Here is a 21,394-nt window from a genome sequence, read left to right as displayed (position 1 = left end):
CCACGGTTATACTCTCTTCCACTCTCTTCTATCAGACAGAAGATATAAAAGTTTGATTACATGTACAATCAGATTCAAGAACAACTTCTTCCTTACTATTATCAGACTTCTGAATGGTCTCTTAAATGTTAATGTTGATCTCTCTCTCTGCACTTCCTCTGCAGCTGTAACACTGTATTCTGCATTTTGTTCGGCTACCATGATGCACTTTGTATGGTAGGATCTGCCTGTATAGCATGCAGAACAACACTTTTCACTGTACCTCAGTACATGCGACAACAATAAATCAAACTAAAAACTCAAAGTCAAGAGCAATATTGATAAGAAGAGTCGAAGTGATCTCCATGCTGCTGAACCCAGATATCAAGTTAAAGCTGTAATGTAGTCTTTAATTAATCAATCCTTTTCCACATGCTATTATAAAATGTATTTTGCCTCTGTCACTGTGATACCTTCAGTTGAGAGAAGTATGCCCTGCAAGAGAATTCTACTCCTAAGACTTGGATGATATGTCTAATTCTAGCTGTTTGTAACAAATCAGTGATAGGAATGTGCAGTGAAAATCTGAAAATGTGTTAATATTTTGAGTAGGGTCCATTCATTGAGGCTTGTGAATGTGTCATGCATTTCTTTCCCTTTCTTTTTCTCTGATTTGCACCTGCTCTTGGAAAATATGTTTGTATCTCTCTATGATATTTTCAGTCTTAACGTCCCTTTGGATTAGGACCATTTGGACTAACAGTGCAAGTTTAAAGGGGGTGTGAGAAGGTGGAGGGCTTGGATGATTGTAGACAAATCTTTGAAGTGGGCAAAGACAGGTTAACAGCCAGCTGTTAAGGCACACAGAACCTGGACGTTAAATAGAGCACATTATACAAAAGTCGGAAAGTTGAACTGAACCTATCCAGTCCCCCCGAAAGGCACTTTTTGTGTCAGTTTAAGCATCACACTTAGGAAGGCGTTTGGAGAGGGTATGAAGTGAATTACTACAATGGTTCCATGAACGAGAGATTACAATTACATGGGTAGGCTAGAGAAGCTTTTATTTTCTCCTTCAAACAGGAAGGATAACTGAAGATGAAGGCATTTAAACTAATGAAGAATTTAGATACAGTACATAAAGAGAAACTTCCACCAATGGCTGAAAAATCAATAACAAGAGGGCACACATTTAAAGGTGATTGGCAAAATAACCAAAGGTGACAAGAGGAGGAAGTTGCAAGAGTTCTAATCCTATCTAATTTGGAATGCAATGTCCAAATAGAAATTCAAAAGTAACTTTCAAAAAGGATTTGAATAAATATTTCAAAGACAGAAAAATTGCAACAATATTGGGAAAAAGCTGATTAGTGGGCCTAATTAAATTGCTCTTAAAAGACCCAGCACAGACTCAGTGAGCTGAATACCTTCTTCTGTATTGTACTATTCTATGATTCTTAATAATCACTTGCATATGTAAAGTGTGTTTAATGAAGTAACACTTCCCTAGTTGTTTCATGGGAATTCTATCAAACACCAAACCACAATGTATATATGATAGTGAACCAAGAACATGGTCAAAGAGCGAGCTTTAGGGACCACCTTGACAAAAAGAAGTGAAAGAAGGATATACAGGTCAGGAATTCCAACGTTTCAGAGCCAGGCAGCAGATGTTATGGCTGGCAATATTGGAGTGATTAAAACTGGGAAATACAACAGGCAAAAACAGAAGGAGGAAAGGTTTCAGAGTGTTGTTGGGTTGAAGATGTTAGACAGGAGATAAAAGTCATTAGAAGTCTTGAAACAAAGATAGATATTGGTATCAATTTAGTTGATTTATGCGCTGTGACCTACAGCCTAATTAATTGATAGGTTAGAATCTATCACATTATATTAAAATAATTGAGTGTGTGTCTTGTTTGTTTTACCTTCTGTGACATGGTAATTCTGGCAAATGATTCATGCAGGCCAGAGCATTTATCTGTCAGCTTTGTTGAGGCCATTTCCTTTTTTTGGGGGGGGGCAATGACTTCCTCGAAAAATATTTATTAAAATCTTTTCAAAATTGATTTGTGGATTTACGACACATTATGATAGTCTATATTGAATGAATGAATGCAGTAGGAATGAGACCAGGTCAAATGGAGAGCTGTTTTTTATTACTAGGTGCACCTAGAGCTGCTAGCTCTAGGTGATGCAATGTCAGATATCCGAAAGGTAGGTCTGGGGAATATGGTTGTGCAGATGGTAAGGGGAAAGGAGAAGACAAAGATGGGAAGTAATGGCCCACCATATTCTATTGAAGTGCACAGTGCCTTTGGCCTTTGATCATCATTTAATGCTTTTGTTCAAGTTAAATAGTTCTACAAATTATCATTTGGTAGTACAGAACTTGAGTATTATTGAAAAAAAGGCAAGTTTTGTTGAAGCTATTTGTCTTATAGTCATCAGAACACTTCACATGAATGTTAATTCTTCATTGTAAGTGTTAGTTTTCCTCCTGGGTTGGTATTCTTGAAAAGTGTTCTGATGAGTGCAAGACAAAATGTTTTTTTTTAAGCAATACAGATATAACTCTGCCCTTCAGGTTGCGAATAAGAAGAAATAATGATTATTATGGAACATTAGGAACTGTTCTCTACTTAAATGATCTGGGCTTGCAAATGATACTCTTATATAACAGTGATATAATAGTGGTCCTGAAAGCAACTTTGGAAAGACTAATACTGGCTAATAGATTGGGAAAATATCTATCATAAGAAAATTAATGGAGATAAATATAACATGATATAGTTTTGAAGAAAAGTTTAGATGACATATATACTAAATGGTAACTTTAAAAGGATGAGAGATATAGGGAATTAGATATATTGCTCTTTAAGTTAGGAGATTAAAGCACTTAGAGTATGATATTTTATGAAAACACCGCAGTATATGAAAACAAAGAGGCGGTGTTAAACTCATGCAAATTAATAGTTAGATTTCAGTTTAAATATTATGTCCAACTTTGGCTATCAAAAAGATGACAAGGCAGTGGAGAGCATATAGAATAGATGATATCAGGGATGAGAGATTGCAGTTATGAACTTTTTTGGCAGAGTATCTACAGTCAAGAAGAGGTCTAAGAATGATGCTTACAATTGTCTTTAATGTTGTGGAAAAGTATTCCCATTGTCGCATGAGTTGGTATGAGAAGTTTAGATATCAGGTCTTCATGAACTTCATGAAGGGAAGGGCTGAAAGAAAGTCCCCCTTTTCTCTTTACAGAGATTTGTCAGGACTCATGTCAGGAATGTCCATTGGAAACAGTGATCAAACAGAATTTCAGTATCTTTCAAAAGGAAATGGATAGATTTGAAAAGGTGGTTTAAAACAAAATCATGGAAAACATTACATAAGCAGATAGCTCTTCAGGAGAACTGGTACCGACAGGACAGGTTGACTGGTCCTCCTCCTCAGGCAAAAAAAATTCTAAGTTTGTCATGGTCACCTGGAGTAAGGAGTAGGGGGAGGATGCTAAGTGCTTATAAATGTACATACCAACACATAGAGGTTTGTAAACATATTTTATTTAGTAACCTACTGCCTGGACTGCATATATTTGTTCAAAGTACTTGTAATCCTTTCTGATTGTGTGTATCATTGAAATATGTCAGGCATGTTCCAGGCTTGAAACTCACTCCCAGCTATTCACTGCACAGAGATGTTGAAACACACCTTAGACACTTCAAACACATGAAAAAAAATTCAGTTAGGTGTTGATGGATTCCAACTGCGCACCATGCAGTGACAGACCAAACTGTGATGCACGGAGGTATAATTTTACTGTTGAATTTGCTCAGATAGCCCAACAATGATTACTTGCAACAGAGAAAAATAAAACTCATTGAATGTGTGTTGGTATTAATGATACTGATAATGTTAATAAAAGCATAAAGGATGCAAGGCTTTAAAAAAGGGACATCAAATATTGAGACAAACAATACAACATGGTATTTGCTATGCTGTTTGAATGAAATAGGCCTTTCATTATCCCACTGAAGGCTTGTGTACATTTGAAAATGATTTTTTAAGGAAAGAATTTACTCTCCAATAAGAAGTGCAAACCTAGGTGTATTATAGTCAGTTTTTAACCACCCTGGCCCCTCCCAATTTCAATATAGTTCTCTTCAACATCTGCTGAAAGTATTGATCATGTGCAGATATAGTTCCATAGGTCCACCACAACTTTGTAGTGCTTGAAGGGTAATCCAATTTGCAGACATTATAGCTCAGCGCAATCAAATTCTTTAAAAAACAAATTACTGGGGATGCTGGACACCCGGAATAAAATGTTCTGGAGATACTCAGCAAGTCTGTGAGAATGCGGCACGGTGGCACAGTGGTTAGCACTGCTGCCTCACAGCGCCAGAGACCCGGGTTCAATTCCCGCCTCAGGCGACCGACTGTGTGGAGTTTGCACATTCTCCCTGTGTCTGCGTGGGTTTTCTCCGGGTGCTCCGGTTTCCTCCCACACTCCAAAAATGTGCAGGTCAGGTGAATTGGCCACGCTAAATTGCCTGTAGTGTTAGGTGCAGGGGTAAATGTAGGGGAATGGGTCTGGGTGGGTGCGCTTCGGCGGGTCGGTGTGGACTTGTTGGGCCGAAGGGCCTGTTTCCACACTGTAAGTAATCTAATCTAATCTAATGCATGGTGAGAGAACCAGAGCTGAAGTTTTGAGTCCAGTATTACTCTTCTTCTGAATGGCTGTTCTGAAGAGTTTTACTGTTATTGAAATGTTAACCCTGTTTATCATTGCACAGATGTTGCTACACCTGCTGAGTCCATTTAATCCTTATTTGATATCCACAGAGAACAGGAGCCATGGTAGTGTAGCAATCTGAAATGGACATTATCCTACTTCAGGGGTGTTGAGGTCAGTTGTGGTACACTCTTGCCACCTAGTAGGTTCACATGTAGTCCCGGAACCATTAGATCTTATCTCAGTTCCTTTCTCTTCCATATCCTTTCACATCACTTGCCTTTGGCTCTGAGTAAAGGAACAGGCACTTTTAACCCAGTTGGCATAATTTCAGCAATGGGTAGTTGTCAACATGGTCTTTACAAAACAAACTATTCCATTTTCAATTCAGGACCTGACCACCACTCAGTACCTAATATGCACAAACCAAAACTTCAGCCATTCACTGCATTACACTGCTTGTTGGCATTTCAAAACTCAATGTATTGGCCTTAATGTTTGTAACTGAGTGAGGTGATGATCTGTATATCTGGAAATGTTCCGTGGAATATAAAATGAAGCAAAGTGCCCATTTACACACAAGCAGTAACATCAATCTGTTTGAATTCTGTGAAGGCTCAGATGGAAGGATGGCTCTAAACAGCATACCATTATTTAAACCGATAGTTTCTTGCAGGTTGTGAATTGCTACTCACTGGATTCTGGGTTTAAAGTTGGCTGTCAATCTGACGATTTGTACCAGGCTGGTGTGAATAGATTATTCTAAATCTGTCATTCTGAGGTATAAAAGGAATGAATGCAGTCGATAACCCAACACTGCCTATTGTGTGCCTGAATCGATTCAACACTGAAGCTGGTGAAAGTGCTGTGAAAGCACCTTCAGTGTGGATCACCAGGATTATCCTGATCAGCACTGTACTTTCTTGCCAGCATTACTAGTTTCTTTGTACTGAGTCCAACTTTCATTTCTGGCCTCTTCTAGTGACATTTTCAACATACTTCCCACAGACTCAAGATCCAATCCTTTTTAAAAAGTTGATAATTAAACAAAATGTTGAATTTTTCTAACTCTAACTTTTAAATACTTTACTAACACTTCTAATTGCCTTGTACTTTCTTCAGTTGACAATGGCATACAGCCTGCACAATTTGACAACAAAATATGGCTACAATCCTGATGACATTTTCTTTTCAATTTGTAAAACTGTAAAACTCTGGTTGATTTGATGATACACTTATTCCTGTTATTCCTTCTCTAATAAAGGTGCTGTGCTCTCTTGCGCATGCTCTTTTTACTATACTCATCTTTGACTGTTTGTCTTTTCCCACTTTACCTTATTGCCAAATTTACTTCAAACTACAAAAGCAGATTTAGGCCAGATATGTGTTAGTGTCAATTGAGGCTAAAATGTAGAATTTTTTATGACACTAATTAGCACAGTTGCTGAATATACTGCAAGTTAAATTTATTTCAGGATTTAGCTTTTTTCATCAATGACATAACAAAGCAACAATTGTGAGTTGATTTTGAATTTATAACATTCATGATAAGTATTTCTTTCAAAATTATGCTGCGCCTCCCATGTGCAATGTTACTTCTAAACTCTTCAGCAGAATTATTATCAGTCCTATAAGTAATATGAGAAGGTGAAAAATTCCAAATATAAACCTGTTAAATTTGCAACCTAATGTAATCAAATTAATTTAAACATTATAGCACCCTACTGCTTGATCTTTATTGTAATTTTTTTGTTACAGGGAATGGATTTACCATCCTGAGGAATTTTGAAATATAAAAGAGTTTAGGAGTAGTATAGGGTTATTTGGACCAATATGTCTTTCCCCTCCTTTTTTACATAATCTCAACTCCACCTGGTTACCTAGAAAGAAATTGAAACCTATTGTTTAACAGCACTGTCATGTGAGAAAAAAAGTAAAGTACGAAGGTAAATAGACAAAGTCTTTTACCTGGGGTCGGGAAGTCCAGAACTAGAGGGCATAGAGTGAGAGGGGAAAGATATATAAGACACCTAAGGGGCAACTTTTTCACACAGAGGGTGGTATGTGTATGGAATGAGCTACCAGAAGAAGTGGTGGAGGTACAATTGCAACATTTAAGAGGCATTTGGATGAGTATATGAATAGGAAGGAGGGATATGGGCCGGGTGCTGGCAGGTGGGACTAGATTGGGTTGGGATATCTGGTCGGCATGGACAGGTTGGACCAAAGGGTCTGTTTCCATACTGTACATCTCTATGACTCTACTAAATGACTTTCATTACTAATTATAGCTTTCTTTATCTGCAACTGTGCTCTCTAACTTTTTACCTGTTTGAGTATCAGGACAGATTTAAGGCACCAAGTTGTTAATTATGTAAAATAAAAATTAGGATGAAAAATATAGAAAGCTCATTCAAATTAGACACAAAATTGAGAATAAGGATATTGAAAGGAAAAATGACAAATAAAGAAAGACATAAAGACACTGACTGAAGGAAAATGAAAGATTAACTGAAAAAGGCAAATGTACTTATAAAACTGAATCTGTTGGTAGTGATTATGCAAACATTACACTCAAATTGAATTTGCCAAAACCCACTTATTTGATTTAATTTGTTGACTTGCTATCAATTATATTGATTGAGGTTGTTCTGGATTCCGCTTATCCTCTTATCCATCCTCTTTCATAGTTTTGGTAAGTACCATTTCTGAACAGTTGTTCAACCTCTTAAAACTGATCAGTAATTTGGTATCTCTTACATCATTTGCTAGTCAGTTCTTTAGAATGCTGTTTTCGGGTGTAAGTGAATGAAATAAAATGAAGCAAACATCAAAAGTATGAGCTTTCTGAGCTATGGGGTTATAGGGGAGACTGAGCAGCTGTTTAATTTATTATTCAGCATTACAGTTACAACAGGAATTGCTAGTGCCAATCAATGGATAATAGTGCTTGTTTGGGCTACTGGATAATTTAATCCCCAGAACTAACAAACGCATACCATAATCAAGAGAAAATACATAGGGGTCAGTGTTTTCTCTTGATAGTATTCAGATGTGCAGAGTTTCAATTCTCCGTGTCAAATGTCTCTGAACCTGTGAACTACTCTTAAATCCAAATGCTGCTATTTGACTCTGTAACTCCAAAAGAATTACTTCACTTTTCATTAATTCTGGTTTACAGACAACATCACTGACCTGTGACTTCGTGATTTCCTGAGCATTATATTATAGCATGTGACACTAGGCAGACTTAAATGGTCAAATTGGAGTAAAGGCATCAAATGAAACACAGCATATAATTGATGAAAACTGGGAGAAATCACAAAAGAATTTAGTCTGATTGCACAACTAGACACCACAATTAACAAAAGTTTGAAACAATGGATCCCAATCAATCTACACATTGACATGTTTTAGACATTGGATCTAGGTCGATCTATACAATGTTATCGCAGAGCTTCATTTGACTTACACATGACACAGGTTTTCTAGTTCCTTTCTAAGTTTAACAATATCCACAACACAGAGCCTGCTAAAATTGTATTTCTGATAGCATCTGAAAATCATATGGCATTATTTAAATAAGAGCAATAGTGCCTAGGGATAAAAAAAATCTCTCAACTCACACCACCAACACAGATTAATTGAGTGTTTGTTTCCTCTATAGCTTGTGAGTCATTGAAATAGAAAGGTTGTCTATTTCATAGTGTGTTAAACATGCACTAAACAACCTCACCGCCCTGTGGCCAAACACTTTAACTTCCCCTCCCACTTTGCCAAGGACATGCAAGTCCTGGGCCTCCTCCACCATCAAACTCTAGCCACTCGACACCTGGAGAAAGAGTGCCTCATCTTCCGCCTTGGGACCCTCCAACCACACGGGATCAATGTGGATTTCACTAGTCTCCCCATTTGCCCTTCCCCACCTTATCCCAGATCCAACCTTTCAATTTGGCACCATCCTCTTGAACTGTCCTACCTGTCCATCTTCCTTCTCACCTATCTGCTCCACCTTCCTCTCCAACCGATCACCTCCATCCCACCTTCATCTAACTATTGCACTCCCAGCTACCTTTCCCTCAGTCCCACTCCCTTCCCATTTATCTCTCAGCCTCCATGGACTACCCCCCATTCCTGATGAAGAGCTTATGCTCAAAACATCGAATCTCCTGCTCCTTGGATGCTGCCTGGCCAGCTGTGCTTTTCCATCATCATACTCTTCGACTCTGACTCAAGCATCTGCAGTTCTCACTTTCTCCTGTCTATTACATAAGGCTACATCACAACAGTGACTGCAGTTCAAAAGTATTTATTTGATTGCAAAGCAGTTTGAGATATTTTGAGGATGTGAAAGGTGCTTTTCAAATGAAAGCCCTTACTTTTCCACTGTCTATTTGTGTCCTATTTCTCTTCTGTTTCTTGATGTTTGTCATCTTCACTTTCCCTTTTCAGTCTCTTCCCTTTCATTGAACATCGTTGATTTGTGAACAGCACTGGAATGACAGCTGCAAATCCATGATTCATGTTCTTCTAGGTTGAGAATATGATTTGTGGAGGCTGAAGAAAGTACATAGATGAATATTTTTGTACTTGTGTAGAAAATGTCAAATAAACAGGGTAGGGGATAATGGGGAAAGTGTTTCTGGGTGGGAACTATTGTCCATGTTGAGAGATATTATGATGGGCTGTGGAAGAAGATTCCACAGATGTGTCTTAAGTAAGATGTATTCTACATGGTCCAGTGAAGGAATAAGATTGGTGGGCAGAATAGCCCTTTCTCATCCAAATTTTTTTTGCCACACTGTGGAGTAAAGGTGAGCTGTGACTTACAGGAATGTAAATGAAGAGAAGCAGAAAGGTAAGTGGGCATGCATGAAATACACACCATTTTAGCAAAAAATTATTTGAATAAATGTCTTCAAAATTTAAGCACATCGCAACTTGATTCCTATTTAATGACCCAGGCATATCATTTTGATTTGTTTGATGGGGTTGAGGAGTAGGCAGGTGGCATTTGTCCATCAAACACATCCTTCAATTGAAATTTATAATCTTTGGTCGCAACATCCAGAGTTTCTGCTCTGACTCCATTGTTGTACTTGGATAGCATTCAGACATTGATCTCTGTATCGAGAAATGTTTTCTTATATGGTCCTTTAACTTGAATCTTGTCTTTTGTTCCTGTGACACTTTTTGCATTTGCAATACAAATGTTAAGTGTTATCACTGTTTGATTTATGGTTTTATGAATTTCTCTCTGTTTTTACTTAAAAAATGAAGGACCAAGTGTGTACATTGTTAGAAGAAGAATGTAGTTATTAGATTAAGCCAAATTTAGGTGTTGATGCCTGCAATTTCATGTGTGAAAGGAAAGAAGATAAAGTTTTTTTTTGTTTGTTCATGGGGCATGGGTTTCACTGGCAAGGCCATCATATATTGCGTTAAGTAAGTGGCTTTGAGGAGGTCATGGCTAGTAGCTTTCTTGAATGACTTTGAGAGGATGTTTCAAGATTTTGACCCAGTGACAGTGAAGGAAGAATGGTAAGTACTAAGTCAGGATGGTGTGTGACTTTGCGGAGAACTTGTTGGAGATGCTGTTTCCATGTGTTTGTTGTCCTTTTAGCTGATAGAAGAAGAAGATTTGGAAGCTATTGTCAAAGGAGACTTGGCATATTTTTTTTCTGTAGGAAATAAGGATCAACAATATTGACCTGGGTCTAGAGTTATATGTAGGTCCAGTCAGAGTAAGGATGGCATTAACAACATGAATGACTCTTTTGGTTTTTATGAATCTTCATCATTTAAAAAATGAGACTAAATTAATTAATTCAAATTAAATGCCCCAAGCTGCGATGATGTAATTTGAACTCAAGTCTGGGAACATTATTCCAGGTCTGTGCATCACCACCCTAGAGTTGGAAAAAGATTATTACAGCAGTAGAGTGTGCATTGGAGTGTGATGTCAACAACGAGTGCAGACAACAAAACATATGGTTGTGTGCTGGGAGCTTCTAATTTATAGTTTATGCAAAATTCATGAAGAACTGAATTTCAAGTGATGTTTAGTCCACATAAATTTATGACACGCTGCAGAATGTAAATTTAAAAAAGGGCAGTGATAGATAATATGATTAAGAACTTTGCAAAAATGATTACATCTTCCTCCCACGTTTTCTCTCAAATCTCCTATTTCGTTGAATCATGGAATCCGTATAGAGTAGAAGAAGGCCACTCGGCCGATCGTGTCTGCACCGACCATCGAAGAGCATACTGCCCTGTGTAACCCCGCCCATTTTATTCTTACCGTGGCTAATCGAACCAACCTGCACATCTCGTTGGACTGTACGTATTTTTAAATTTCTATTTTCCACTTCTCATTTTCTGCCCCCCCTCCTCTCCCACCCCAGAGAAGAGACGGGAACAGAGCTAGGGTGCATTCAGAATTCCTGGGCACACTGGCTAGGTCAAATTCTCGATACAGAATGTGATAGAACCTATTGCACACATGGAGCTGTAAAACACGGTCACTGTTCTCCGCAAATCCATGTTTAGCACAAAGAGGCTTCGGTCTGGCTTAAACTCGGTCTGGGATACTGCAGGAAAGTATTGAGAGGCTGTACCACAAAGCTGTATGGCTGGAACAGAGGTTTTGTAGGATGCCGTCATATTTCATGATGCAGATCTTATTGGTGCGTCATAATCTTTGCTCTTGTGATCTCCTTACACTTTGGAGATAGCTCCAGAAATGCTCGATTGGAAACTACAAGCTTGCTATCATTCTCTAGTACAGGAAGAATCCGGTGCCCACGGAAATTGAGAATCCTGCGTAGACTCTGGAGTCAAATCCAAACCAGATTTGTGGGTGACCGTGTGTGGGTTACGTGTGTGTTGGATGTGTATGTAAAAGCTTTGATTCAATGTAAACGTTAACCCCATAAACTCTCATTGCCTCTCACAGTAAAGAATCAAATGAAGACTCTCTCGAAATCCTGCAGAGCAGTCTGCAGCCATATATGTGTGCAAATATTACAGTGCACATTGAAAATCATTATCGGTAGAAAAACTAAGTTCATTTTGTAAATAGTCACAGCAAGTAGGATCGCTGACTAAAAACGGGACAAGATACGAAGAGAGCAGGGAATCCAGTGCATCGCAGTAATGTGTTCCAGCTAGGCTCGCAGACATCTCCAACAGAGTTCGCCGTGTCTGGGGACGTGATTTGTTCCTGTTTGAGGAGGTTGGCTACGGTTGGAGCAGATGGTGGAGGGATTTGCTGTGTTCAGGGCGGCGTGAGGTGTTTCACAGATTAGGAGGGTGTTTCTCACAGGAGTTGGGCGCCTTTGTTCCGCTGTGAAGTTTCCCTCAATTTAATTCAATACAATCGACGGTAATAGGCTGGGGAACAAATCTCTTTCTGTACCTGATGGACGGTCCTTGAATGCTGTTTAGACATTGATGATTCAAATCCTTCTCCGCTAACTTTGCATTTCAAAAGGAAAGGACAGTCTGGAAGAGGAATTTCCTCTTTTAAATCTTACTCTGCTTGTTATTGATTTTATAGCCCCGAAATGAGGGAAGATTCGAGAGACCCTGATAGAGAATGAGCTTTCAATTAAAACCAGGTTACTTCTGGTGGTCCATGGCCGCTGTTAGTGCGGTCCATTAGAATTTGTCTTTTTGTTTGTCTTTGTTGTAAACCCATTCCACATTGCAGTGATTTACTTAGACTACCATTTTCCGTATAAACACAATTTTCAATCTGTGATTTAAAAGGGTAAACCTTAGGAGGAAAAGTATTATTTCAATTGTCACTGCTTGTGCTCAACATGAAAGTGCAAACTCTCCATAAGATTACTTGCAACTTTTGCCTCCATGTTTTCGAAAGGAAATTCAAGGTCTGATCAGCCATAAATTGCCTCAATGACTCCGCCCAGGCATCGCAATCTATGAACTGATTTTGTTTTATATAAGCTAGTCCTTGTTTTGTATTGTTTAAATTGTGTGTTTTGAAAGGTTTTGGAAAGGATTGTTTTCTTACTGTTGTTGCATTGGTGGATACGTCCTACATCAGAAAATCCAGATCTGTTGGTACTAGCAACTTAACATTTGTGTAATTTAATTAGATGCTACGTTAACTGTAAGATGACCTGCCTCCCCATTGTGAGCAACAGGGCAACAATGCTTGGTTACCCGCTGACAAAATACACCTCAATAGGTATACGCTTTAGAGTGTATTGAACTCACAGCACCAATCTATAGTTCCAGCTCACAACTGCCTCCACACCGCTATAAAATCACACAAACAAAATTCCACTCAGTTGAGTGGGACCCCTGGTGATATTCCAGTAAATAACACCAAGAACTGCGAATGCTGAAGTTCTGAGACAAAAACTAAAATTGCTGGTTAAATTCAGCAGGATTTGGCAGCATGTGTGGAGAGAAAACAAAGTTAAGAATTCAAGTCCAGTGACCCTTCTTCAAGTGAACTCTGCTTTCTCTGCTGCCAGCTCTGCTGGCTGACCCCAGCAATTTCTGTGTCGGTGGCATTACAGTGTTACTGTTACAGTAGAACTGGCTGCCCTCTCAAACCTACATACTTGACAGTCAGACTTTACATGAATTACAGTGAGAATGAAGCATCGATTGCTGAGACTGCTTCAATGAGGTGTTGTCACACCAATTGCCAAAACTCAAATGGAACTCTGAAAGGCTCTGAAATGCACAATCCATCCTTTTTTAAAAGACTAATACCTGGAAGTTAGGTGGTGCCATCTCTGGCATTTGTTACCTAACCTTTGTCCTTAAGAAGGTGCTGGTGAATCGTCCTGTTGAACCTCAGGGATCTCTGCCATGGATATGCACTCACAAGGATGTCACGTTTGTAGGGAGGGGAGTTGTAAGGTTTTGACCCAGTGACAATGAAGGAATCGTCATAGGCTTGTGATGTATGACTTGCAGGGGACCGGGGGATGAGGGACATTTCGGATATGCTCGTGTTCCCATACATGGTGCCGGCATTGTGCTGTCAAAACGGTGTTGTATCAAGGGCAGAGCTGTGTGGAACTAAGCTACCCGGCTAAGTAGCCGCCTAACTCTCAGATTAGTTTATGATTATTTCCCTGGAGTCCCGTAGCAGCTTCTTGGTGATGTCAAAATGCTATTACTGATGTCATAACAAAATCGTTATGACAGTGTAAAAGGTGTGACGTCCCTTTCAATATATTTCCATATCATTAATTAATGTAATTGTAATTTGCAACTGTATTTTCGCATGGAATCAGAATTTGTAATAGAAATAGTGAAGGAGGAATGAGAGAGTTATGCTGGTCATTCCATGAGCGAGCAGCTTCACTCAATTAAGCATGATTCACTACATTTCCTGTATTTTATTGATTAATAGTTCTTACAGACGAGTCGAAATTAAACGCTGGCCGACTGCATCATACGAGCTAGCCCTTGTTCTGAAGGCAAATGGGGCAGGGAAGCTAGGATCTTGTCTTATTGCAAATGGAATGATCTGCTAAATGAAGACAGGGGCGCAATTCATAGATCTCTGGCCACATATTGTCTCTTTCACCGGAATATATGGATGGATGTGTGAATCTGAAAGATAACCGAGACAGATATTGAAAAGCAGATCAAACGTCGTGATGTTCACAGAACGAAAAAGCCAATCAGAGGATGTCAGGTCCAGGGTAGGCTGTGAGAAAGCGAAGCTATCAGGCTCAATGGTGTTGAGCACAAGTTTGGGTGGATATTGTGTGTGTGTGACAAGGCGGATGAAACACATTTTGGTGGAAATGTAGTTAGAAACTGTAGCATTCAAGTGTGAAACATTTTACTTTCGAACAGCGACTGACGCAGGGAAAACAAGTATGAACAAACCATGCTTCACATTGTCTTTATTGCAAAGAGCAGGTGAGGTGCAGGTAAATTAGGGAGGTGACAGAAGTTAGGATCAAACAGTTCGATTTTGAGAAATATAGCGCGGTACTTTGGTTCAAGAGGCTTTTAATTCCAAAAAGCTCAATATGTTCCACAACTACAGTGTGTCGATGGCCTGGGTTCGAAAATGTAGACTTGTGTCGGTAGAATGGTGATATGGGTTATTGGGGATAGTGATAAGATGCATTCATGAGCCAAACCGGAAGACCCAATTGCGCTCATTTGCAAAAATAAACCATACCACATATCGGGCCACTTGAAATCTGAGTGCCCTTCAGTGTGTGTCCTCTGTGTTCATTGTTGCAAAGCATTCACACAATGAAAAGGTTCATTGATAAGATTATGGTGAACGATGCAGCAGGTTGCATGCAGGACGAGAGGATAAAGACCCTAATTAAAGCATGAGAACTTTAATTAGCTCACAGCTCCCTATGCAAGCATAAATCCTAGTGGACAGTCACTATTTATTGACTGTAGTTAAAATGTTCAATGAAAATCAAACTCCATTTGCAAACTCCAAACCGAGAACTCACATCCTGATTGACTGTGCTCCTCATGCACAGTAAATGTTTTCTAAAAGGATCAGTCTGTGTAAATGTGCAAGCCTACTCAACTGTGTGTGTGCGCGTGCGCGCACAGGTGAGCGTAGGGGTGGTGGTATAAATCTAAGAATTTCGGCTTCTCCGCCACCAAATTCATTCAAGGCATTCAACTGGCAAACACTTCTAAGTCGTTGCAAGCAAAGGCTGCTCGCTCGAAGTGAGCAGGGATTGAGGAGGGAAGTGTAGCACTCTCCATTGTAGCAGGTCTCCAAGTAACACAGATTCTATTCTGTACTGAGGAAACGGACCTGAAGTTAACAAGTACTGGAACAAAGTTTAAAGACATGTCAAAGAACACATGGGTTACAGTAGATTGCGAGTATGTCTTTCAAACTGTATCCTCGTGGCTTCCACTTTCAGAATGAAATACCTCAAGTAAATGATTAAAACTTTTTATATGAACGAGTTGCACAAGTGAAAAAACGCACTCATCTCTGAACTGCTCACTTGGTGTTCAATGCGTTAATCCTACCATTTAAAACACAGTGGAGATCATTTCATTTCCTGGGGAGATCCTCTATAAAATCCAACAGTGAAATAAGTACAAATCTGATAACCAGCCGCTTGATTTGGGAAGAATTATAATTCTTAGCCTAAAGTGAGATTTAGGAAACCGGAAGGCAGTTTTACAGATGGGAAATGAACCAAATCGGCACCAAAGTAACCATTCTGCCGCAGTGGATGTTAAAACCCGTATTAAAACTAATGAAATGTTGGTCCTTTTGAACATTTCTGCACTCATTGCCACGGCTCAGGTTTATGTTGAGGTGATTTTGGTGCAGGGCCAGAATCGTGTAGAATTTCGAAAAGATAGAGAATCAGCAAGACAGTGAGCTGTGGTTTGGACTTTGATTGTCCTGGGAATGTGTGCCTGTCACATCCTATTAAAATTGTTCACGTGTGGTATTGATGGTTTGTTTGTTTGCTAATTGTGCTCTTTGCTGTCGAGCAGCTGAATGCGTTAAACCTACACCGTGGAATGCACTGAATGTTGCAAAGGGGCGCTTCTGAAGACTGGCCTCAGAGCATCACCTGTGATAGGTGAAGAGTTTACAAATGAATTTTGAGTCTTTTGTGAGAAATCTTTGGCATGTTATAGAAATGATAAACTTACGTTAAGTTAGAACAGATTGTAAAAATGGAGTTCGATATTGAAATACTGGAAACCTCGGCATTTTATGTGTGTAAGCTTGAGAAGGCGGGTACAAAAGGATTTATAGTCGTGATCTGGATACCAAACCAAATTCAACCATTTAATGTTTAAGTAATACGGGCAGGAAATACACAGAGCAACAATAACGACAGGAAGGCTGCATATTAATATGATACAATGTTAGGACTGTTTCTCTGAAATTGACTCTGGATTTTTTTCACCCTAAAGTTTCTATCTTTTCTTAATGGCCAAATGACGGTTCCATAGAATTGTAGAATTAAGAATGAAACAAAAGGCCCGTTATATCTGCCTATGCTGTTTTGTTATAATAATGAATGGACCAACTCATTGCTTTGATTTATCAAAATCTCCCCATGTTTTATTCAATTTTCTCTCAAAATGCAATGGTTTCCATCTCAACCGTTGCCATTGCAAAGAATTAATCCACTCCATAAGGACAAATGTTGCTTAACTCTCTCCTGACTTTCTTATTGACAATCCACCTTGAATAAACAATTTATTATTGTCACCTCCTCGAAATTAAATAGAACTTCAGTTAAAGCTTTTGTCTTTCTTGCCCCAATGAAACCAGTGCTAGTTGTAGTATCTAACGTCTTGCCACGTACCTCCAGTACCCCTTGCATCAGGTTTCTGAATGAATTTATACTAGCTGGCCTCAACATTTTCATGTCATTTGTATATGGTGTATCAGGCACTTGATGCGTGAATGTACGTTCAAACACTATGGATAAATTTTACCTTTACACAGTGCCAGTTTTATAATTCTCGGATTGATCATTTTGTATAACGCTATCTTATATAATGTCCATTAAGATGGTTATTAAAATAGGCGGCCACAATAACCAATTACTATTCTATAAAATGTTTATAAATTAATTGAACTGCTATGTTGCTGTCCTGACCTTTTAGCTACACATTCTGAAATGGAAAGCAGATCTGTTGTGTCGGGATGTTTATCCACTTTATTTTCTGGTGCATATTCACAAAGAAAACCGAGCAGCCCAAATGGATTGATGTCTTCACATTTCTTCATTATTCCTGTGTTTATTTTGCAGGTTGGCCGAACAGCTGCAGTTACCAAAGGCGAAGTGGCCCATAACGCCAGAAGAATGTGCAGTGAGAGAATACAACAAGCAAAAGTGCAAGAATGTTAACGGCCTTGGAGAAAGATAGGCTGCTGTTTGGATTTTGGACTGCCAGTCCTTACAGAGTCCTACCATTGACATTTATTTATATCGGACATTTGCCTGCTAGAATGAACACTTTGTGTTTTAGAGGAGCCTTGGATTTTAGCCCGTGTGTATTTTATTGTAACTGAATCAACAATTCGTCTTTCCTCCGGTACTTAGATCTATATTATTTATTTTCTTATGTAGCATCAAGACAGCATTGAGGTCCATTTCATAAGGCTCAAAATCAAATATGTGTGTGTGTGCGCTAGGGCTGATGTAGAAACGATTCGGCTAGTAAATACATCACAACTCGATAGCAAGCCCAGTAAAGGAGGCGTCATCACGACAAGAACTGAAAGCAAGAAACAAATATCCCTAATAAACTCGGTGAGGTCAAGTTATGCGAAAAGGAGGAGGCGGTCTTATTTTGTTTTCGAGCCCACGTATGATAAAAGGTGGGAGGATTGCAGAATAGCCGTAGCTAAAATTCAGAGATGAATTTGAACAGAGGAATATTTAAATTTTAACAAATTTGAATACATCTTAGTATTTGCTTACAGAGGGAAGATGAAAGTTGCCCTGCTGTAAACCTATAAATGGACATGTTAGAAATTGTGTTTTGCAGGATAGTATATACCTCTGCACGCTTTCGATATTTTGCAGGTTCTGACCTTTGCTGGAGAGAGTTACACTGTGTACTGCTAGTACATTGCCCAATCACACTCCAGCGTAAAGTAGCTCTAGAGGTGCACCGGATAGGAACCGTGTTTATTTCCCCTCCCATTTCACCACTTTCATCCAGTTCAGTCTGGAAAATCTGCTATGAACCAATGCAATCTAGGAGGGTTTTACATTTATTATGCCATTTATTATTATTTCTTGACATGTTTATAGCTTGGTAAAGTTTGATTAAACAGACGAAAATGGATGTACCACAACAATAAGCATGTTAAATCAGTACCAGTGCAACTTGTGAGTGTAATTCACTTTTATGCAGCACAAAATAATTGTAGTGCAGTGATAATGTCCCACTTTTGGGCCCGAAGGCCCAAATAGGTTCTAGAGCTGAGTCATACCATTTCTGAACAAATTGCTTAAAAACAGCTACAACATCACTTTCTAATTAGTAAATGTAATTGGAAACTTTTAAATAAATGCTTTTTTGAAAACACATCTATTAGTGGCCTTACGCTTACATCAACTAGTCCAATTTAGCAAGCATTTCAAAGGAACTTCCAGTGAATTAATTAGTGAGAATTTCCACTGATTACATGCCCAGCTGTAAGGAACTTTTTTTTAAAGTATGGAAGTTTTAGAGAAACTCAACTGAATTGGCAGTCCCTCCGGAGAAAAAAAATTGAGTTAATATTTCGAGCCTAACGTTACCGTTCCGGAACTGCTTCAATTGTAATAAGCAAAATCCCAGTGATTAATTAATGTCGGGGACATAGCTAGATATATTGGTGGGGGTCAAATTCAAGCACGACCTTTTTAAAGATAGCACAGAATTTGGTAAAAATTCTTGTGCAGTACCTTCCACAGTTTCTTGCGCCAGTTTTGATGATATTGGGAGAATTATGCTCACGGAAGTGCAACGGCGTAACAACATCAAGTCCAAGACCGATTGTGTGGGGCATGACAGAATGGACAAAATGTAGTTGCTTGCTGCGGGCTAAAAGCCAAGGGGGAGGCAATGGCCTCGTGGTATTATCACCAGACTATTAATCCAGAGACTCAACTAATATTCTGGAGACCTGGGTTCATTATCCGTTATGGTAGATGGTGGAATTTGAATTCAACAAAGAATCTCAAATTGAGGGTCTAATAATTACTGTGAAACCATTACCTGGTTTGGCCTAAATGTGACTCCAGACCTACAGCAATGTGGTTGACTCTTAACTGCCCTCTGGGTTATTCGGGGTGGGCAATAACTGCTGGCCTTGTCAGAGACTCCCATATCCAGTGAATCAATACACAAAACAAAAACAGGAAATAGGACTTCACCCCCACTTCCAAGCTTGGGGTCCAGATCGCTTCTCACATATAACTCGAAGATAGAATGAGGTGGAAGAGAGATTTTTAAAATGGCAAGGGAAAGATTTGCATTATTGCAGAGCTTTTCAGGAACACTGGAAGTCCAAAACGCTTTTATTTGTACATTATTAAATAAATATTTCCATCGTGTACGAAAAGTAATTTATTTAGGGCCGCTATTGTTTCCGGGCTGAACTTAGCTCTCTCAACAGTGTGAATGAATGACTAAAACGTGGGAACAGTCAGCATCCGTCTGGCTAAAAGTTTAATACACTTGAAGCAAGACTCAAATGTTAAGAGTATTTTTCTAATGGAAGAAAATTTAAATTGATACATTTTCTGCTCCCATTGTCAGCGAAAATAATATTTCTTAGTTAAATCCAATGACTATTATAAATCATAAACCGAAACATGAACATAGAAAATATTAAAGCAATAAGTATGCGGACTATTGTTTTATGTTTTGGACATAAATTTTAAATGAGAACATTATGAAACGAGCATAGGCCTCCAATATGAGGATTGAAACGGATAGCATGTTTGTAACCCACCTATCTATTCATTAACAGATTATTTATGTTTAATACTTTTGCAAGTTGTATTGCTCCTTAGTCTACACTTTACACTCTGGTGGAATGTTTACTTTTTGCACGTTTGTCTAATCTACCTTTTTAATGGGGTAATTAACAATAATGTGAATTACAAATTTCTAGAAAATGTTATGTTGAAATTCTATGAAGGTTTTCCTGGGACCTTTTCATTAGTAGTATCTTTTTTGTGACTGTGTTTACCCGAAATGCATATTGCACAATAAAAGGAAGAAGGGTTGCCTGGGAAAGTAAGCAGGTAGTATTTTAATTAGGAAGAATTTGAAATTTCATGCAGTTCAGGGGCTGGGGATCTATACTGAAAATGTATTCTGGTCTGATGGTGTTAAATCCAGATGCTTGGATTAAACCGTAAATCGGAGGACAAGTTGATGTACCAATCTATGGAGCAAGGCTTCTGAGAATTTCAAAGAATATGAACATACGATTCCGTATTCTTCTGAAACGAATATCTCCACATGTTAAAGGATGCAATTATTTTGAGTAAAATTTAATTCCTTTTCCCATGTTCTTCAATAATTTTCAAATAAATTCTACATTTTGATTAATTTACTGGTTTCCTCTCGCTTTTTTCGGTGGCGGGTGGGGGATTATTTGTTGTATGCTTATTACAGGAATAAATCCTCGTGTTAGAAATCGGCATGTAGTGGAAGCGGGAACGTGAAGTTAAGCTCCCATCAACCCAATGGCTATGCAGAAACGTGTTTGCAAGTAGTGTTGAATGGTTAATTGAATTGTCAGTCTCGTTCACTGCAAGGACCCTGTGTCTCGGTGGGTAATTCATTTCTCCCCCAAAATAGAAATCATAGTAACAATGTTTATGTTCTGTTGGGTGAAGGAAGGGTTTCGCCTACCTTTGTTTCTTAGAGGTTATTTTGGCTTTTCCATGGGTTTGCATAATTCGTTTTCTTACATTAGTAAAAACGGTATTGAAATTATAAACGCATAATCCATGTTATTGCACAGCACCGCCCTCAGTACATATCCGTTAATGATTCAAAGCATTGCAGAAGACTGATTAAACAGCAAAACTTGTCACCGCCCACTCGTACAATTATTTGATTAGTATGACAGCAATGGACAGTCCACAATAATGGCTGTTTCGTTGGGCTAAAGTATAACTGTTTACATGAAACGAA

The 21,394-nt window shown here is 38.8% G+C and overlaps 1 long non-coding RNA gene across 1 annotated transcript in view; it reads left to right on the top strand.

Moving 5' to 3' along the window:
- The window catches only part of LOC122540938, an 86,919-nt gene extending 65,958 nt beyond the window's left edge, over positions 1–20,961 (top strand). The window contains exon 4 of the long non-coding RNA XR_006309464.1: positions 17,497–20,961. This is a non-coding gene — a long non-coding RNA (uncharacterized LOC122540938). The remainder of the gene's footprint in view (positions 1–17,496) is intronic.
- Positions 20,962–21,394: the final 433 nt, after the last annotated feature.

The sequence above is a fragment of the Chiloscyllium plagiosum genome, chromosome 36, assembly GCF_004010195.1.
Source record: "Chiloscyllium plagiosum isolate BGI_BamShark_2017 chromosome 36, ASM401019v2, whole genome shotgun sequence".
Classification (NCBI taxonomy): Eukaryota; Metazoa; Chordata; class Chondrichthyes; order Orectolobiformes; family Hemiscylliidae; genus Chiloscyllium; species Chiloscyllium plagiosum.
The sequence above is the reverse complement of the archived record's forward strand: the minus strand, read 5'-3'. Positions and strand labels throughout refer to the sequence as shown.